We start from the raw sequence: 21,805 nt of genomic DNA on the forward strand, positions 1-21,805 counted from the left end.
AAAAATTTTAATGTTTTCCATTGTGTTTATTTTCTATTTATTTTATTTTGAATTTACTATTTTGTTTGTAAAATAAAATTTGATATAGTTTTCCAATAAAGGTAACGAATATATATGTATCGCAATACTTATGACTGATAATATATTATAAAATAGATGACTATTACTAACATGATACAAAAATATGTAAAGATTACTGATATTCATATATGATACCGATATTATATCAATAATATACAAAGCTGGTATTATTCGAAACTTTGTTTTGTCCATCACTGTGCTTTATTCTATCAGAGCCTTTTCTTTAGCAACTTCTTAGAGAATTATTTTACCATAAATGCAGAAATCATGATGCACATAAATTGAAGATACGAAATCGTATCGTAAATCGAAAGCTTTTCACGATAAATAATAAATTGCAATTTGAAGTTCCATGCTTCGTTGTTCGCCTTACTTCCCTTTCATCAAGCATTTTACGGTCTTAATAAATTCCTCGCCGTTGAACGGAAAACTTTACCTATCAAATTATTTAAGATTCTGCACTTCTGTGCAAGCGTATTTACGGAGCAGTTTCAATTATTCATTTTGCGATTCGAAAGTTCGATGAAGAGCATTTCGATGTGCACTTACCAAATTATCCTGCGTTAAACATTTTGATTAATTTCTAACACCCACTTGGTATTTTCCAACAGGTCGAGCTTCGAAAAGAAGAATAAATAGAATTGTAAAGCAGACGACGAATAAATGAATAAGGAATTAAAATTACAAATATGAACATTTTACTTGATATTATAAGATTATTATTGCTATTAGCAGAACAAACTTTGACTTGTTATTTTTAATGCAAAAAAGGATTTATTCGAATAATACCCGATACTTTATACATGTTGTATATAAACTTATTCCCTGAAGATTAAAAGGACACCCTAGTATTTTCTCATTTCTACGACCTTTATTCCGCAACGCAACTTTTCCACCTCCCAGCCCCCAAATAATCCATCTTCAGATTTTTCCCCTCCTAACGATATTCACGCCAGAATTTTGCATATACGCCCCACATCTATTTTTACATTCAATGTCGCAAAGTTAGGGTGTATGTAGACATAAAACCCACTCGCAACGAAACACAGCCGGTGAATGCGTATCGATTTTGCAACTAACGCGCCTTCCAAGCTGCTCGGCCCGTTCTCGATGAATTTTAAGGTTGACACCAACCTAACAGCGCACGAACGTCATCAGGTTAATATCGATATAGTTGCGTAGTTAGTATCGGCATTATTATATTAACTTTAAATGCATTAAACTGTAACATGTAAAATATTCGCTTAATTTTGTATCTGGATCGTATCAAGAAGCGTATTACTTGATAATATGGTCATCATTATCGCGCATAATATGCAGAAATATATATACACGATATCTAAAGCAAAGTAATCGTAGCACGTACAAGGTGAAACAAATCTTTGTTAGATTCGATTCGTTTAAGTTTGTTCATAAAAATACAAATTTCATTAATATCCGCCAACTACTAATCATCTTATAAATTCTGCATGGACAATGAATTTCAATTTATAGAAATCGGTAATTCGATAATTAATTAATAATTCGATTTCTCCACCCGTTATCTACCACAGAATCGTAACTTTTCTCCTCATCTTTCATCCTTTCTTTCTTTCTCTTTCCTGGATGTCATTCGCTCGAGAGGGTGCATTGTTTCGATGATTATTCACGGCTGTTCACGTAACAGCGGCTGGAAGTTGAGAAAACATCGGTGATCCGTGCAGGAGCTGTTCGAGGCAAAAACGAACCGGTCTCGTTTTATTAGAACGATGAAAGGCCGTGACGCGTCCTTCACGCGTATTTTCATCGGCGGAGAATTAATCTTAAAATAGGCGTCGTGCTGCAACATCGACCAGCCTCTGGTCGGTTGATTAAATATGCACGATTATATAGGGTGATTTTTAAACGATTATCGGTACAGCAGGGGTGAACGTAGGGGAAGAAACGAGGGAACTGTGTTATGCTCTGTAATAAAATGAAACAAGTAAATTAGGTAGTTGTAAATTAGGTATATTGTAAATTGATTTCACAATTTAAGTTAATTCCTTTATCCAGATTTTAAGCAAATGGGTTAATAGGTTACTTTGAATTGAATCTTTGACCCGCAAATTATTGAAATGAATTGTTAAATTCATGAATTGCACAATTAGGTTACAATATATGGAACTTCTGATTTATACGAGGCGTACTTCAAACACACTTAAAAATATAATTTATATTTCATAAAGACTGTGCTTTAACGTTTTTTAACCGATCAAAGCCCTCGCAGTTAAAGCTTAGTATAACTTTTAAACGTATGATTAGCGTTTGACTAATAAATCACGAGAAGCTTATTAAACTGTAACTGTTTCCTGTGACGTTCCATGCCAAAGAATCTTGTTTAATAACAGAGAATGGAACCTCATACGGGAAAATGTCACCCCAGGGCAGAAATCAGTTGGTAAAAAGTCTGCGAATAGCGTTCCGTGGAAGATTTGTCTCTGGGAAAATCAACGTTGAGTAAACGATTCCGGTCGCTTTAGAACATTTTGATCATTAGAAAAGCAATAACTAGTGGTTAGGATAGTTAGAGAATATTATTTTGTACAATACTGTGGTAGTTACGCGAAGATTTACTAAGGAAAGTTGAGTACAAGTTGGTAAACTGGACTTCGATTAATTGAAATCTAAATTGTTCCTAATTTTAACCAACTGGGAGCTTGATTGCTTTTAGTCTTAATTAACTGGAAAATTCACTTTGACTTGGATTAACTGTAAATGTAAATGATTACATTTGATTGTTTCGCATTATTCACTAATTAGTAACTATAATTTTAAAAAATTGCCGTCGTTCCTGAAAATACAGTTTCGGGAAAATTGCGTGAAGAGATTCTAACTGCAAAATGATGTATCCGTTTGATTTAATATGTTACACTTAATTTGTCAAGAAAAAAAAAAAGTGAAGCTGTAGCATGTTAAATGACTAAACTATATAACCTTTTGAAATAAATAATAATTCAGACTGTAGTATATAAGTATCTAAATTAATAGCAATCCATACCTAGCATAAAGTCTTTTTATAAAAAATTACAAATTTGTCATTTCGGGCACTCCATTAATTCACTTTCCACTGTGTTTCGAATAACCGATAATTTATTCAAAATTTCATTCCATCATTTCACTGAAGCTTCTCATAATACTTTCTTCAACATAAAATAAGCCGTCAATCAACCGAGATCGACGTGTGCGCAAGTGCAATGGATTTTCAGTGAGTAAGACGCACCCCCATAAGAGAACACCGCGCGTCTACCGGCGACCAAGCTTTATCATGGCGTTCTGAGTCGACCTACTTTCCTCCAGCCGCTGACCCAGTTTTAGCTTTACCCGTCGTCGATCCGCTTTCGCCTGCTGCGTATGTATACTGTATATGTGTATACTGTATACGCGCGCAGCTATACAGGCATTCCCTGTTGCGCCCAGCTAGCCTGCCTATCGTCCGTAGTATACTGTATAGCATCGTACAATACAGAGAAGTGAAACGCGCCCTGCTACCCACTATGCACAGCCAGCCAACAGGTAGCTGCGCTGGTCCCCTGGCCCGTATAAATAGACACAGCCGGGATCATCCCTGGACAGACGCGGCTCCCATCCACTTTCCACCCTCTCTATGCTACTCTTCTCCGTGGTTTTCTCGTTCGTGTCTCTCTGCGGGAGATATATATGCTTTCTGTCTTTGTTTTTTCTTTTAGTTCGATTTTCCTTTGGTACCTGTTGAAAATATGGCAAGGTAGTGAAATGGCAGTTGGATATTGCTGATAGAACCCTATACAATGGTAACGATAAATAAATTGTGGATTTTTATGCAGTTTCATATTTTTATGAATATAACTGAAAAATGGGATCGAAAAAATGGGATTTGTTTCGTGTATTAAATATTACGATATTTATTTAATATAGATTGCGAACTTTTATGCATTTATAGAAAATTTGAAAGCGTAGATTTTTCTTTTCTTCTTCTTTTTGGACGTTTGTCAGTGTTCTTTTGTTCTTCGTTTCATTTTCGTTCAGTTGATGGTTTATTTTGTGGCTGCTTTAGAGATATTTGTATCTTTTCATAAAATTTATAGGACATCGGTTATCGATCGTAGAGAGATGCAGTGTTCGAGATAAAAGTAGTTTCGATTCCTTCGAAATAAAATGAAATTCTATGTGATCGGTTAAATGGTTGTAGTATTGTTATGGGATGATGAAATGGTAATTAAATAAATGTTGTTCTGACAATTATCTGTGATGAATTAATGCATTTGATTTGATCGTTGGAAACAAGAATTTCTTTTAGATTTCATTTATACAGCGAGTCAATGTCTCTCTGGTCAACCTGTGCTTGTACTTTATTTTAAATTAAACGTTAATTATATATTAAATTACACATTGAACATAAATTTACTGTTATATACCATTAAATTAAACTATATGAAATTTTTCTTGCGAAAGATTAATAATATTGTGTTCCCAAAAGCTTTTCATTTTGAAAATATGATAAATTAGCTGCAACTAGCTGTAACTGTAATTGTAGCCGAAAACTGCTAACAGCCATTTCATGTCTAGAAGAAAAATTATATTTATATACGCAGAGGCAACTAGGCCAAACCATAATCTAAGAATAAAAGCCAGGAAGAAATTTCATTAGACAAAATGAGATGGAGTTGTATGGTTACGTGATACATACGTTTGCACTGGAGAGGTTTTAAGGATTTAAGTCCTCTTTTAGTTTTATAAATGAAATTATATGATTCATAATTTTGCAAAATTTAATGTATGGAAGACAAAGAACGCATAAATCTATTGTTTTATCCCTCTTCTTGTCTTTCATACAGATCTGTTAATTCATATCGATTTTCAAAAAATCAATTTAATCTTTTTATTATATTCTGTGCTAGTTATCATCAATTTACCATTAATTCATGTATTTTAATAAGTATATACATTTAAATTTATATTTTAAGTTCGACACTGCATTCCACTTCGTTCCATAAATATTAAAATTCCTAACTTTTTTTCATTCTAAAAGATCTGTCATCAGATTTCTTCCGAGTATCCTTTCCTTTTTCTTTTCTCTTTTACGTATCATTGCAACCGCGTCGTGTCTTCCCTTCATTTTTTTCACATCTTTTTCGATGGATTTCTCTTGGTCGTTCCTCAACTGATTGATGCACCGTTCGCGAGCAAAACCAGCGACTCTTCCGCTGCTGCTTCATTGCAGGTCACCCTAACGAATATCGACTCCAGTTTCTTCCCGTTTCCTTCTTTCATCCCTTCCTTCATTTTACATCCGCCTTCGCCTCGCTACCCATCGTTTACTCTATTTTTACCCGGTGCGTGTTTTCCTTCCGGAACCTCGACCCAGTAATGGCTTTAACCGGCTTGTAATGGGAATCGCTGACTGGTTGTCGTGCTACCGCTATGGTTGTCGACGTGATGTTTCATGTCATATTGTACAGTATCGATGGTTCGTCGATCCTGGATACGTTTTATGTCGAGCGATAAACGAATCTCTGCTAAATTACATGTATAGGGACTTGTATTATTATCCAGACAGTAAGGTTAGACATTATGTGAGTATCCTGAAAACCAAAGTGATCGACTCCACTGTTGGTAAATTTTTCAATTTCATTACGTAGATAACACAATTGATGTTCAATTTTTAAGAAACAGATGATTTCTTTCACGAATCCAAAAAATGGCACGAATAACAGTGAATTCCAAAGTCAACGTAAAAAATAAAGTTGTAATATAACTTTCAATTCTCAATGGCTCATTCAGCTCACCGTTCGTTATTTAGAAAAGTATGTGCATCGAGTAAATAAAATGTTTCTACCAACTATAAAAAGATATTTGTTTCGATATATGTATGAAAAATTAAGGTTTGAACAAAATTATTTACTTATTTAAAATTGCGCAAATTAATCTAAGCATAGTTAAACAAAAAAAACATAGAAAATAATCTCGACCTAAATACTCGAAGTTCAGTATAACTAAAATCTCTGGTTTTCTTCAACATTTTCGTTCTTCGAAATTAATCACGCGAACGTCGAGATATGTCGTCCGATTCATCATGGTTACTATTGTTTCCCCGGTTTGATGAAAGGACGTGGAAAATTGCGGTGTTAGATCAATGCGAGTAACGCGTGAACACGCCATTTAATGAAACGGAGAACTGTTCGTGCAGGTTGAGGGGAGTTCTTTCTTATGGTAGGTACTGTGCTTGAGGATTAGCCCAATGACCTTGTCAAAGTTTTCTCTCTAAAACTGTTTACGACACGACAACGTGGCAAAACATTATCTGTAAAGCTCAGGACCTAATTCGCCGTCAGATAATGGTACATAAACGAAAGATCGAGCCATTTCTCGTGTATTTTGAACTGTGCGTGCGTTATGAAATTTTGTAGGACATTCTCAATTATACAAAGTTTCTAAAACTTTTACAATACCGTTAGTAGTTCTAGTTTCTAAATATACAAATTCGTGTATATTTTACGAATTTTATATCGTATATATTTTGTAACTTTTAAATAAAATATCAAAATATGAGAAAGTGGTTTCAATTCTGTAAACGTCTTGCCATTAAATATTAGACATCTGTACACGATTCGAAGTTACTTCGATAAGAATTAAAACTCGAAGCAGTACATCAACGTATGACACATTGAAACGAAGAACGTTGCAAAACTTCTTAACAATCTGCACTTTTCTACCGTTTTAAATATAAGTCGGCAAAGACAATACGTCTCTCAAAAAGTCGAGGAAGGATTTACCGAGAAGTTAACTGTCGAATTAAAACTTTTGCATACGCCGTGTTCATGAATATTAAACTCTGTCTCCGGTGCCAAACTTCCATGGAATTCATGCGAAGTTTACATCGCTTCTTCAACATAGAAACTCCCCGCAGAGGAAGATTCAAAACCTTAAACTTTCACTAGTAAGACTAATTAATATAAACTCCCGATATCCTACTTTACTCGCTACCTTACCGCATTTTATTTTACTTTCTTTCTTTCTTCCCATACTTTGCCTTTCATCCATTTTATTGGCTCATTAAAAACTAAACGTACATAAAAGTTTTTATAAAATACACAGAATATAGAATATAGAGTATTATCGAGAAATGTAAGTAAAATATTTCAGATGTTGTTTTATCAATGTACAGATAATGCATCAAAATATATAAAATAATTTTTACGCAAGCTCGATAAAGAAAAATCAGAGACGTAAAGAAAATTCTATGATTCAAGAAGAAAGTTCACCACACTACCATAAACGTTTCAATCTTTTCAAAAAGTTTTATTACTTGAATGTCACTTTATAAACTTCGGAATGTCTATATTTCAGTTTATCTCTTCGTTATTTTAATTTCTATTATACGAGAAAGTAATATATCGATACTACGCCAAACACGTATAAATAGGTCTCGTGTATTTTAGCTTTTAACTTCATTTCCGGGAAAAATATTTTTAAAAGTGTAATAAAAGGCCCTGTAGTCTTTACCATTCGTGATCTGACGAAGGAAGATTGAACGATTAGTTGTAAGTGGTATGAGAACGTATGTAGTTAGGTGTGACAGCCGTTTGATAAAAATGTACTGCCCTTTAGACGAAGATTAATTACAGCTTCTGAGTTACGGATTAATGTCAGAAACAAGTAATATCGATTATTGATTAATTATGTAACAATTAGTTTAATGTAATCGTGTTGTATGACACCATATTGATCACTTAATCCTTTGAACTCGCGTGTTAATTCTACATCGATTTTCTTCACTATCGTCCCCATATCAAGCGTAGTATACGTGTGTTTTAGATAAGCATTCCTTTAATAAAACAGAAAAAAAAAGAAAATAAGGGATGCAAAAGATTAATAAACTCCATTATGATGAATTTCTATAAACGTCTTCCCTTAGCCATTACAAGCACAAACGCCACGTTTCGAGGAATCTTAAACAAAATTTACTTGATTAAATTCTCCTTGGCACCCTTGCCGTTTCATTTGACGGATGAATTGTTCCTCAATGCCATTGTTCCTCTGCACCGTACTTTTTCAACCTCTCTCGTTTCTCCAGCGCTTCCATTTTGTACCCTTTATTGAACTTTGTTTCCCTGGCCACTGGCTTTTCACATTTTGTCGTCGAGAAGCGAAATGTTTGTTCATTTCGCCTCACTATAGACGCGGCGAAAGTCGTTTCATTCATCGGTGATTTTGCTTCGTTCGGTGACTGGCCAAGAATTTTATTGGTCAGTGTCGAAACCTTTGAAACAATATAATCATCGAATTGCGTGGAAAAAACAATCCCTTTGTAACGAATGAGCTTTCTTTGCCGACTAGCCATTTTGATGATTATCCAGTTTGCTTTTGCTTTGTGATAGCGCAATAAGAACTTTCAGCTGTGTTTGTAATAGCACTCGGATGGACTTGGTGACACGATTTCTTCTTCGTTTGGTGACTTTTCTTTTATGCTGACCAATCGTGTTTGATTCGTGTTTCTTGAGTTGGGTACTGACAATAGAAGGAGCGAAGATTTGTACATTTATAACGATTAAGAATACGTAGTTAAAGAGTTCTGGCGTTTCTGATTTAGCTTTTTAAATTGAGATTGCTTGAGAAAGAAGACGTAGATTTTATTATTATTAACATGAAAGATATAATTCGAGTAACAATTAACATTCATTTTATTAAAAGTATGTTAGACGTACAATATTTGGTAATTGTACAAAAGAAAAATCCGACATTAGTCATTTTTACACGATATAATTTGATAATTATAATTTTAATAAAAGTAGTTAATTCTATTACATTGGAAATAATACAAAAATGTTTAATTTTACGAACTCTATAATAATCTTTTTTCAATAAAGTTTGTTATTTTCCTATGTGTTTGGATTATACTCTCGACTACAATTTTTTTTTTTTTTTTTTGATAAAATTTAAATTATCCTGCTACGTTTGACATCCTGAGTATCCTCTTTAATTCCTGACGATACTCAATTCTATTGAAAGACATTATTTAATGTTGCTTTACATAAACGAGTTTAAATACTTATATCTGGAAAGAGTGGAATACATAAGGTCTCTGAAAAAAAGCACTGTCATGAATAAAGAGAATATCCTTTGCCTTTTATTGCGATTCTTTTATTTCAACCTTTACCTCTACTTTCATCTCTCGCTGGAAAAAGGATTAGCATACGAGACACGTGGAAGATGGCAGAAATTTAAGAGACTTTTTACGCACGACGACATACAATATTCTAACGAGCTTTCAAGCATCCTTTTTGTTTCGTTTCGTTAAAACCTGCATGAAATGGTCTATTAAGTTCTCTGGTATTTCTCATCTTGATATTTACCTACTCAAACAAGGCAAAAAGAAGTGAGAAATCAAGAGTAGAATGAAAAGAGACAGGAGAGGTTTATTTTCTTTTGCGTAATACGTTAACCTGACTTACTATCGGGTCTGTTTGCACGTAGGACGTTTGAGAAACAGGTTGTATCGGTTTAGAATGGAATATTCCTTCTTCGAACTTCTCGTATTTATTTACGCCGCGAAACGAGCAGACGCGTGTTCAATAATTTCAGTTTACAGGAGAACTATTTCTCCGTGAAGGAGCAAGCGTTCACACCGCTTTCATTCCACTCGTTTAGCCAGCTTCTTTTTTTCGATTTTCATCGCGTTATTGCATCGCCAGCCAATTATTTTCATCTTCCATTGCCAAGTATTTTCGTTTCTCTCCAGCGTTATCGACAATTTTTCCAAAAGTTTTTCTCACTTTTCATTTTACTGTTCTCTGTTTTCGTTTTTATTCGGGTACTTTGTAATATGTAATATTTACGGATTGGCAGAAATATTAGTTTATCCGTCACTGGACTGCGGATTTTTATGCATTTACGGGCAAAGCACAAAAATACAAAATAAATAAGAAGAAATATATAAATATATCAACGATGTAATACTCGTTATAATAGTTAATAAATGAAACAGTTGTCAATCTAGTTCCATCTTTTTAATTTAATGATATTCATAGAAATATGAACTTGCATAAATATACGCAATCTACTCATCGTTATTATTCAGTGCGAGACAGAAACACGGTCGCTGAAAGCGCTTTCCAAGTCTGATCCTAGCGATCCACAACAAAGCGTTCTTCGCTTAATTATTCAACGATTCGTCTGCGGAGGAAACACTTAGTTTTAGTGGCATACTCAGAAACTGTTTTCCAACTGGTAGACCAGCGGCTACGCGTTTTCCTTTCTTTCAGATTGAGCCTTTTAATCCCTTTTTTAAAAAACCGGAACGTTTCAACCCCTGCGTAATGAGGTCTGTCGAAAGGAGGAGAACGAACGTTTGACGAGAGAAGGATAGAAGACGAGAGAAAGATCGTGGTGGTTTCTTCATGTTCAAAGGAAAACCACCGCTTGAAAGAGTTTCTTTTCCTCAAATTCCTTCGGCAGCTTACCAAGATATTTTTAATTGCCCTGTTCGTACCCCAGTAAATTGTTTGTAGCACAAGAATCGATCGATAGAGGAATATGGTATTTGCATTTTATAATAATTAATTGGTTTTTGATATCTTAATTACTTTTAGAGATATAGTTATCAGTAGATTGTGGTTTTCGATGGATTTATGGGAAGCTTATAGAAGGACATTTGTTATAATATTTAATAAGTAAAAGAAAGCTTTTACATTATATTTATAAAAGTACGAATTTGTATAAAAATCCGCGTTTTAGTTGTTAGTGTTACAATCAGTCGGTTGAAGTTTCGTTTGAGGACTGCATAATTTAGACCCTTTTATTTTCCTATTATGTTTTTTATTTTATTTTGTTACATTTTGTATCTCCATATTACATTTTGCATCGAAAAGGTATTCTTCCAACGTTACTATGCTGACGTATAAAATATGCATCTAATAGGTAAAATATCAGTTACAAGTTCGCTAATAACCTTGGATCGTAGATTCTTTTCTTCTCTCTTTTTCTGTTTCGTCCCTTTACCAAAATACATTTTATTCTTTAAAACAATTATCTTTTACTTCTATTTTTCAAATTAATCTCCCTTTTCCAATATTTAATCGTTTTTACTCGCTTACAAAAAGTTCTATCATACATCATACATATTATATTCTACAAAATGCCAACGTTGGATATTCTGTTCCGTACAACCTCACGGAGCTTGGTTTTTTTATAAAGAGCCTTGTAAAGCGTCAGGCATACGATTCCATTGTGATATTCCAACGTGTACGTGCTTGCAGGGATTTGAACATTTAATCTACATGAAAAATAGGACGATTCATTCACGTGAATAGATCTTTAGAAGACATTCGAATCATTCGCGTATGTCTTTCTCATCGAGTGGAATTTAATCGAAATAGAACCAACATAGAACATGGAAATCGCTCGGTAAATTATCATATCAAAGATTATATTATTACGAGTGTTGGTGTTCATGCACGTATATTTTTTTTCCACTTTGGAGACGATAAGATGAGAAACGAGGGCCATGCTGTCTCACCAGAGAAATACTGACATTTGTTTGCATATTTTTCGATACACCTGTTATGCTCGAGGCAAAATACAGCGAATTGTTATGTGAGCGTGAATTTATTTCCAGGAACATTATGAAACTTGTGGCTGATAAATTTGTTGGATAGTATCGTGCATGGTATTGTTTATTTGAGGATTGAAGGAATATTAAATATTATTGGATCGTTTAAAAGGTTTGTTTAAAACTCGGGAAAAGTTTTACGATTTCTAACAGTAGATAAATTGATAGTAACTTAATATCGATCAGCAAAATCGCTTCCAATATTACCATTAGACTACAGATTTTTATTTCATATTCTTATTAACGTAACTAAGGAAATGTAACCTACATAAGGATCTATCTTACCCATCGAATATTGTAAGAAATACTTCAATTTGAATACTCTTTATGATTTTGTATGTTACATGTATTTTGTATATATTTACGAATTAAAATTTGTCATAAATGCATGAAAATCCACGGTCTAATTATCATTAATACCATTAATGAATATTATTATCATTAGATATTGAGTATTATTTAATCACCTATTCTTTATTTTATATATTAAAGGAACATAGAGAAAAATATTAAATGAAATAAAAGTATTAATGAAAAAAGTCCCTCAGGTAATACATAATATTTTTGTAACAGAATATCGCATACTGCAGGTCGATCGAGTAATGGATAAACATTGTGGAAGCGACAAGCTCATCTGAAAATTGACTAGGCTTTCAGATAATTTAAATTGTAGATTTCAGTAGGAAAATGTTTAATATTTCATTATTATACATTCGAGTTCGTAGATATTTTACTTTTAAATTTTGACCCGGTTTGTTTGCATAATCGTAATGTTTCTTTTCTTTGATACCTTTCAATAATGCATTCTAAATATAAGAGCTTCACGCTGATATTTCTTTTGTAATACGATACATAAATTCGATATTTATAATACCTATATATCTATAGTGACAGACAAAGGTATTCGAATACCCGCAATAAAATCCTTACGTGAATATGTTTTTCTACTGCATCTTGTAACACGTATCAAAAACGTATGTTTATAATGTAAACAATATATGGGAAAATACAAAAATTTAAGAGAAGAAATTTTAAATTAACGATTGTGGTACACGTATCCTTCTTAACTGAAGACTTTGTAATTTACATAATTCCACGGAGACAAAAGTAGCTACCCTTGAAAAATTTCAGTTTTCTCCTCCCCGAAAGGAAGTTCCCTTAAGGTTTTCGAAGCTTCCCCTTTTCGTTACAAGGAATTGCCCTTCCAAATGACGTAACTACTCTTCTCCAGTTTTTAAAAAATTCCCTGATGGATACTCCAAGGTTTCCGTGTCCCTTAGGCGTATCCTACACTCCCCTTTTTTATTAAAAAAGAGGAAAAAGAAGCGAAAGCAAGAAAGAAAAATAGAAACGAGTTGTTTTTAACATATTGGAAACTGCTGTTTCTTTCTTTAAGGCAAATCCTTTCAAAATTGAGTGGGCTTTTTGTGTTCCTTTGGAAGGTTTCCCCCTTCCCTTTTCAAGAGGAAATTCTCTTGGAGTATCGCGAGTTACGCAAACGGAGAATTTTCAAACAACTTGTGAATAACAATTTCGAAAGGAATTCGTTAATTTGACAACGTTTAAAACGAAGCTGTATATTATTATGCAATCTTTTGCTTTCAATCGAAGATCGCGGAGGAGGAACGTGGTAGGTTACATTTTTCATGTTTTACAGAGGAACAGTATTATAATTCAATATATTGCCAAGGAATTTTCTATTGTTAGTTTTTGCCTTTTATTTGGCTTTGATATTATCTAACATATGTATTTTTGCCACTTTCTTGAACATTTCAAAATACATTCAGAAAACATCGTGATATTTTATAGATTTATGAACTGTGTCTGAAAGGTTTGTATCTTCAGGTTTAAAATACTTTAAAAAGATCCTCCATGGATAAACATATTCTCATACGTTCCATGGATGAACTAGGTCGTTTATATCGATGTTCAATTTTTGTTATTCGCAAAAAGATGCGAAGAATGTCTAGGATACTTCTTGAAACTTTTACCATATACATTAATATGTAATATATGTCATGATATATATTATAAATTTCTATATAAAGGTTTGCAAGAAGTTTTTGGAAGAGAAATTCGTTTCACAGAGATTTATGAGCAAAATTTCGTTGTGCGTACAACGGCCGTCCATGAAAGTTTAACAATTCTTCCCCCCAACTATAAATATTAGGAATGTAGAAAGTTCTCTTCTACCCTTTGAATAGAATTGAAGCTAGAAAATCAACAAAAATGACCTTACTATATCTTCTTTCTGCAGTCTTCAATTTATACCAAGAAAATTAAAAAGAAGATTTTAACTAATTTTACTTTCAAAATTGAAAAAGGGATATAGTAGAAGAAGGCGAGTGAAAATGCTTATTTTCGCTTTTTCCATCGTTTTAGATCACAACGCGTCGCATTGTTTGCTTTCAATTAGAAACAAGTTCGAACGTCGATTCGGGCAGTTTCGGGGAAAAAATTTCTACGCGAACGAACTTTCATTACAGCAATTAAATATTTGACGTCCAGTCTCTGTAATCGATATGTATTGTCGTTTTTGAGAATCGTTGACTCGGTCGAAAATGGCGCGTTTACTCGACTGAATTCGAAATTTTGCGTTCTGTGTTTCTGAATAATTTTCACGATACACGGCGCTCCATGTGGATTTTGTTGGGTTATAATTATGAAGAATAAATACGAGATGAAAACATTGTTCGTTAAAATTTTCCATGGTTCCGGTGCTTTTTCCTGTTGCTTCTTTTTTATCGAAACATTTTATACCTCTATAGAGAGATTACAGTACGTTCTATATATTAACAACAGGAAAAAGATTACAGAGTATACTATATTTGTTTACTTTTTACGTTATTCAAGTTTGATACGCTGCTGGTTTAAAGATTCATTAATTTTATTTTCATATGTTGGAATCGTGGGAGTTTTTAAAAATTCTATAAAGCACAGCGAGAGATATTTTGAAGCTATATAACCTTCGACAGAGAAAGATTTTTTAATGGAATTGGAAACTCCATGTTGCTATGAAACGTTCTCCCAAATTAATCAACTTTCAAAATAATAATAAAGCGTTCACCACGGTGCAAAGACAAATTAATCGAGAAAATGTTACATGAAAGCTGAAGTAATTTGAAGTCAAATGCAACGCGCAAAGCAACGTTCAATTAAGAAAATGAATGGACCATATGTTGTTTATTTTCAAAGTCATTTCTGTAGTGTTATTCATAAAGCATATCTTGTAGTTCTTGCGTTAGTATACATCTTCGATTTCACGGTTCAAAAATTATTTTTGTCAGAACGTGGGATTTAATTTTCAAAAATAAAATTTCTTCGTTTGTACATGGTGAAAGTTAAAGATACAAAAATCCCTGTTTCGAATTCGACGAGAAAGCTGTTGTCCGTATTTTGTTTTTTTTTCTATGAGAACAGAAATATGCTCTTGCATCTTCAAATGTTTTTTCACCTGTCTAATATATTTCAACTTTCTTCAACAATATTTTTCAAATGTAAATCACAGGAAAAGAAGCTTGAGGAATTTTGAAAGTAGTATCGTGACATAATATCAGTCGTTCGAAGCCGACAACTGAAAGTGTACGAATATTTCTGTGACCCAACGTAGGATTAATTGACGCAGTTAAAGCTTCTGAACTTTAAAGCTCCGTACAAACTAATGTAACCGATCGTACTTTTCCTTTCATCCTTCAAACGTGTTGTGAAAGACATTTTATTGGAGAAAAGCATTCTATTTGTCGGTGGCTGCGTTCTCGAGTAACCGCTTAAATCAACGAGAGAAAGAATCGAGCAACAAGTTGGAAGAATACCACGCCGTTTTCACTTACCATCGTGTATTTGGCACACCTTTTATTTGTGCAAAAGCCTGTTTCCAACGAGATATCGGTTGTTCGATGTCTGTTCGTGACAGGACGTCGATAACGCCGGAAATTATAGGGCTATCGACTAAGATCTTCGAAAAAAGGATGATGATTATCGTCAAATGAAGCAGAGGTAACAGTAATTGTCGGTGGGATAAAATAATATTTCATAGGTACTATAACATCGTATTCTAAGTTATTTTATTTGGTTATTTAGTTTAGTTTAGTTTATTATAGTTTTTAGTTGATTTAGTTATAGTCTTGTATAACGTGGATTTTAAGTTCGATGTATTATGTTATACATAAAAGATGTAGATATAGTTAGATTTCATTTGTTAGTACTGTGAAATTGGTTTGTTTGTCGATAAATGGAACTGTGTTGTATATTCAGCGAATAAGTGGAATTCTATTTATATTTATCGCTATCCTTTGAGATTTTAATGGAGTTATCTCCTTTTGATTTTAACACTGAAAGGATTAAAAGTTTATATTCAGTTTTTAGAATTTGGAAGTACGTATATAGGTAGAAATCGTATTTGCATATATTCGATCGGTAGATAAAATTCTGTTACATGTATAGATCGCTACTTCTCAGATTCCGAAAAATTTGCCTTTGATTGCTTGATTATATTCAGCGAATATTGCAAACTAACATTTTTTTAAATGACTGTGTAATACCGTATTTCCATGGTTTGGTTGATTCTCAGGTTGAGTCTAGATATCTAGACTCGAGGGATGTTTAATCAGAAACCTTGGAAATCTAATCGAGATTTAAATTGAGTTTTAATAAAAAGAACCGTAGAAGGAAAAATGTAATTTTCTCTTCAGAGTCTAACCAATAACAAAGATAGCTGTAACCGAATCCTTTAGAAAATAAAAATTGAAGTAATAAAAATGAAACGTATAAAAATTTTACATTTTATGAATTTAATTATAAACTTAACAAAATCAGGAATGCTTTCTTTTAATGGATAGATCCAAAAAAAAAAAATTGGTCATTAATTGAATATCGAAATGACTGTGATTTTATTTAATTAAAACAAATTTAAATGCTAAAAAATGCCGTTGTCGCCTAAAATATATTACTTTAACAACGTCGTCGTTTCGAAAACAGATTCTTGATTGCGCTCGGCCAAGACTCACAACATTCTGAATAAATTACGAGTAAAATATACATTGGGAGAGTTGTTTGATAATAACAGTTGGAAAACGAAGAGAATGCTACATAATTTCTTGACGTGCTTCGAAAAATATTCGGAACGTCTATTTTTTTTACCGTCGTTCATTATGATTACTTTTTTAAATAGTGAAATAATAAATTTCTTGCTTAATAAAATCATACTCGATATCAATAATATTTTACTGTTTGAAATAACCATTTGTATGCTCGTGTTATTCTAACTTAACATCTCACTCGGGTCCTTAAAGTTCATTGAAACAGACGTAAAAATGATTTAATTAATGGGTTTTAGATGTCCTCTAATTACTTAGAAATATACTATATTTTTTACATTATTGCTCACAAGTATGTAAATATTTCCTTAAAATCGTGGTAACGCTGTATTAAATTTCCTGAATTTCTAGTTAATGACTAAGAGCAATGTTTACTACCTTTTTATGGTGTCAACAAATTATAAATTCCAATTCTGTAAAAGAAGTTAGTAATAAGACATATACTTTTTTAATTCTACATTCCTACAATTTGGTGTACTTTAAAATGATATATTGTTTTACAACGAATTTTGCATCGACTGTAATTTGATTAAAAACTCACTGGATTAATAACTTTTATTTATTATTATTATTATTATTAACTTTTCACCTACGCACAAAGTTATTAAAAAAAACGTTAAATGAATGTATTTTGTATCGTTTATTTTTTGTACAGCATTCAATCGTGTTCGTTTTTTTTAATTGAAATTCTTCGAAAACAGTTGCTCTTTTTTATCGTATTACATGAACCGAAATTCCAGATAAAATTTGCTCGTGCTTCAATAACGAATATTTAGTAGAAATCTAATAAATGCAGAATCAGCATCGCGCTGGATTCGTATCCGGTTAACGATATCAGGTGACTGTGTACTAATGAGAAGCATGTTCGTTAATTATCATACGGTTTCCATGGAAATCCTTTGTTCGCAGGATTTATTCGGAACTTTCTCGTTTCATGATGATGAGGTGCAATTCGATTCGATTTCTTGGTTTATAAGGTTGACCTATACTGATATATATCTAACTAATTGACAAAAAATCGTCCTTTATTTTTTTTTAGTATTTACATCTATCGTATGCCGTTCCAATTCAACTATTTCAGTTATTTTGTTTATTACAAGCAACTTGCTAAGTTCGATAAATTGCTCGCTGTTATAAATACAACATCAACAAAAAAGAAAGAAAACAAAGAGAAGGAAAAGGTTTGTTGAGAAAAGAGAAAAAGAAACAAAGGTCGTTAACCTACAAAAAACAGATCCTTTTTTTTCTATTTATGTAGAGATTGACACTCTTACGTTGGAATGTTTTCGAAAGGGAGAAGAATAACGTGGCGATGCTTGTTTTGAATGTTGGTTAGTTGTCATGTGAAAGTAAAGAGAAATATTCGTAGGGGATGTTGGTTTTTAATTGAAAGTGATACTTTGATTCAACGTCGTCGGTAATTGAGAAAGAGCGAAATTGCAGTTGTGAAATAGAAATATAAAAAATTGTAATTGAATTACGTTGGATCTCTGAATATACAAAAAAATCTGTATTCTAAAAAAATTTCTGAGGTTTGCAAAGTTAAAGGTCTACCAAGCAATCGAATCTTTTTAGCGATATTAATAGTTATAGGATAATTCTTAATTTATCATGTTCCTCTTGTAACTTTCACGAATAATTTCTATAAATTCTCAAATCATTATCTTAAGTCGAACTTTGCAAAATTTTGATCGATTAATCGTTTCCTCGAAAATTTAGGTCTTGTTAAAACCAGGATATATCGTAATACTTATGGACAAAAATATATTTTTAGCATTAAATGATCAAACTGTGGCAAATATGTTTAATTCTTGTATTTTTACCGAATAATCCTTCTATGTTTTCCTTTATCAAATGTGACCTTATCGTAAAGAAAGTTTGTACAAAATGAAGTTCCTTCAGAAGGATCCTTGAGCAAATGCAAAGACTGAGAGAGAAAGAGAGAGAGAGAGAGAAGAGGACGAGATAGACGGACATGCAATGTCGAACTCTCTCGAGGAAGTTTCAATTTCTTCGTACTCAACAGAGTCCTGTTGGGGCTTCTCAAATTTTCGAACCGTCCGCGTCTGGTCCCTCTGTTGCGGACAGCATCGTCACAGCGGTTGCGGTGCTCTCGTAAAGCCACTGGCTGGCCTCCTTTCCCTACCTCGTAACTTCTGAAGTTTCCAGTGAATTTACCCGTCGCATCGGTTGCTCCGATGTACCCTATTTAGGCGAGCTTTTCGGTAACGAACTGCGAAACGTGGTAACACTGATGATTTTCATAAATTCTGAACGCCGATCGAACGATATTTGGAACGATCCCTCCCTTGGTTTGATTAACCTCTGTTATGATCCTTGAACTTTCATGTCTCGATCGCATTTGTGGTTTAAAAGAGCTAAGATTTTTATGTTTTCAGAAAAACTTCAACGTAAAATTGAACAGAGAAATTACGAATAAAATTTTCAGAGAAAACTGATTCACAAGTTAATTATATATTATTATGTCAATTCTTACGATTAGTTATTATATAATTATAGTTACTTATATCAACCATACCTAATATGACAATTTCTCTAATTTCGTCATCCGATAACGAAGATGTATATAATTCAATCAGTTTAAAGATCACTAATGAATTAAAAATTAATTAAAAAAGCAATTAGAATAGTAAAACAATTAATTCGCAGCGCAAAACCTATTATTTCCACAGTTCTTCATCAAGTATCCTTAACTTGGTCAAGATATTTTCCAGCGAATAAAATTCCCTCTCCACTTGTCGTTACGGCAATTAAAATAAATCACCAAAATCCACCACGTTCCACTATAATTATCCAAAAGACCATTTCAATCTTCTCGTAGCTCGTTGAAATAAATCATCGTATCGGGTGATTCAAAATTCACCCATTTTTTGACCCAATTCGAGATATTCATTTATCCGAATTTTCGTAAACAGGAAACAGAGAAACGAAATGAGGTATAAGCGTAGGATGAAAGAAAGGTGAAAACGAACCGATCCGTTGAATTCAACTGCGTGTAAAAATGGGACCAGAAGGGATTGGAAGATCAGAGACGGATAATTGATTCAGTCACGGCTTGCCGATTTGCACCCTCCTTTTTGGCTGGGAATACAGCTACGGAAATTGCTGTTTTCCCTACCACTATCTCCGATTTTCAAATTAAACTGGCAACCAGGACCCATGATCCCTTTTCTCCTATCGATGGAAAGCTTCTTTTTCCAACCAATAGAATCGAGAGATATTGAACTGTGAAATTAATAAAGCTTTTGTGTACACAAAGTATTTTGAGGTTTCCCATACAAATTTTACTCTGTTCAGTTTTATAGATAAAGGTAAGACTGAAATATTATGTTGCAAAATGTCTGCAAATAATTTATGAAGATTTTGACGACAAATGTATAAAACGTAACGTAAGCACTGTATCCAGTAATTTGAATACTTCACGTTTACTTAAAATATAAGTGTGTCATGTATAATTTTTCTTTCTCCATTATTTCAGAATAAAAGAAATATTTATCAGAAGCATACCTTGGCTTTGTTTCCTTTTCTCTATTGATATACATATGTATAATGTTACGTAAAATGTATTGCTTGTGAATATCTATAAATATGAAATTTATCATAGAATGAAACTTTTTCCACAGAAAAGAAATGCATTTATATATGTAAGTATTCAAACGATAAAACCATCGAATATCGAACGCGTCAAATAGCTGGCTCCATGACGTAATAATTCATACGATCGCTAGTCCCTTGTTGCAACTTTGCGTACAATGTTTGTGTTAGCACGTAATATTTGTTTCTACCGAGATTTATTAGAACGTAGTAAATATAAAATGCACATGGTTGAACAAGTTTTGACAAATAACCGATGGAAAAGTAGGTCACAAAACTAGAATTGCGTACATCGGTTCGTGTTAGCTTTTCCAACTAAACTAAACTTTCGTTTAAACGTTCTTCGAATTTAAAAAATTCGATACGAATACGTAAGTTGTTTTCCTTTTTCTGAATGCAGCACGATCGATGTTTCATATCACCTTTCCGCGTTGAAAAGATGAACCGAGGCAAAGATACGATAAAATATTTTTTAATTAAATACGTAGGTGAACTACAATCGATGACAACAAAATATCGAGAAATCGATATTGGAGAGGGCGACGTAAAAGTATTAATGTAAATAAAAGTCTCGGTCATGGGTAAATATCGGATTAATGAAATTAGGACGAGGTTAGTTGAAGATGAATTTAATATCGACGTGATATCGAGAGAAATAAAAATAAATTGTCGACAGATATAAAAGTAATGTCGTTGGTTGAAGAGATCTCGGCTTCGATTAAATGCTGTTACATTACGTCGTGGATAAGTAACTAACTTTATTCTTCTTTGAGGCTCCACGTAAAATGATTGATTCGTAAATTCAATCAAATTTTTTATGGTTTCAAAATAAAAAATCATTCATAAAATTAATTTTTACTTTTCTCTGAGATTTTTAAATAAGAACCGAACAAGATCTATATTTTTGCTCAAGATTGCGAAGTCAAGAAGAATTAATGAAACCAAGTGCATTTGTTTGTATTTAAAAATGCAAATCGAAAATAATTAATAAAATCAACGAAATCTCTTTCTCTTTAATGTTCATAAAATAAAAAATAACTCATAAATTTATAAAATCAATAAATTCTCGAAAACCATACCTCCAATAATAAAATTTTATATCATATCTTCGACTTTTTTTTTCGTGTAAAATCACCCGTTATCTGATTGTACTCTTAATTATACCGCGATATAATATATATATATATATATATATATATATATATATATATATATATATATATAAGAATGCATTAAATCTAGCAGAAATACAATATTTTACGAACGATGAGGTATCGCGCTCTTATATAATACTTTTATTTATTCTTCGTTTCATTTATCGAGCGTCTTCGAGTATTGTTTGTCTTGGAAACGAGAACGTGCCCCCCTCGACACGTGGAAACCTAGATTCCACCAAGATTCCCTG

General features: G+C 32.8%; 1 protein-coding gene across 7 annotated transcripts in view; it reads left to right on the forward strand.

Annotated features, from left to right (window-relative positions):
• rsh (Rap GTPase activating protein radish) overlaps window positions 1-21,805 on the forward strand; it is a 155,892-nt gene that overhangs the window by 23,172 nt on the left and 110,915 nt on the right. The window lies entirely within an intron of this gene.

This window comes from Bombus vancouverensis, chromosome 5 (genome assembly GCF_051014615.1).
Source record: "Bombus vancouverensis nearcticus chromosome 5, iyBomVanc1_principal, whole genome shotgun sequence".
In the NCBI taxonomy this organism is placed as follows: Eukaryota; Metazoa; Arthropoda; class Insecta; order Hymenoptera; family Apidae; genus Bombus; species Bombus vancouverensis.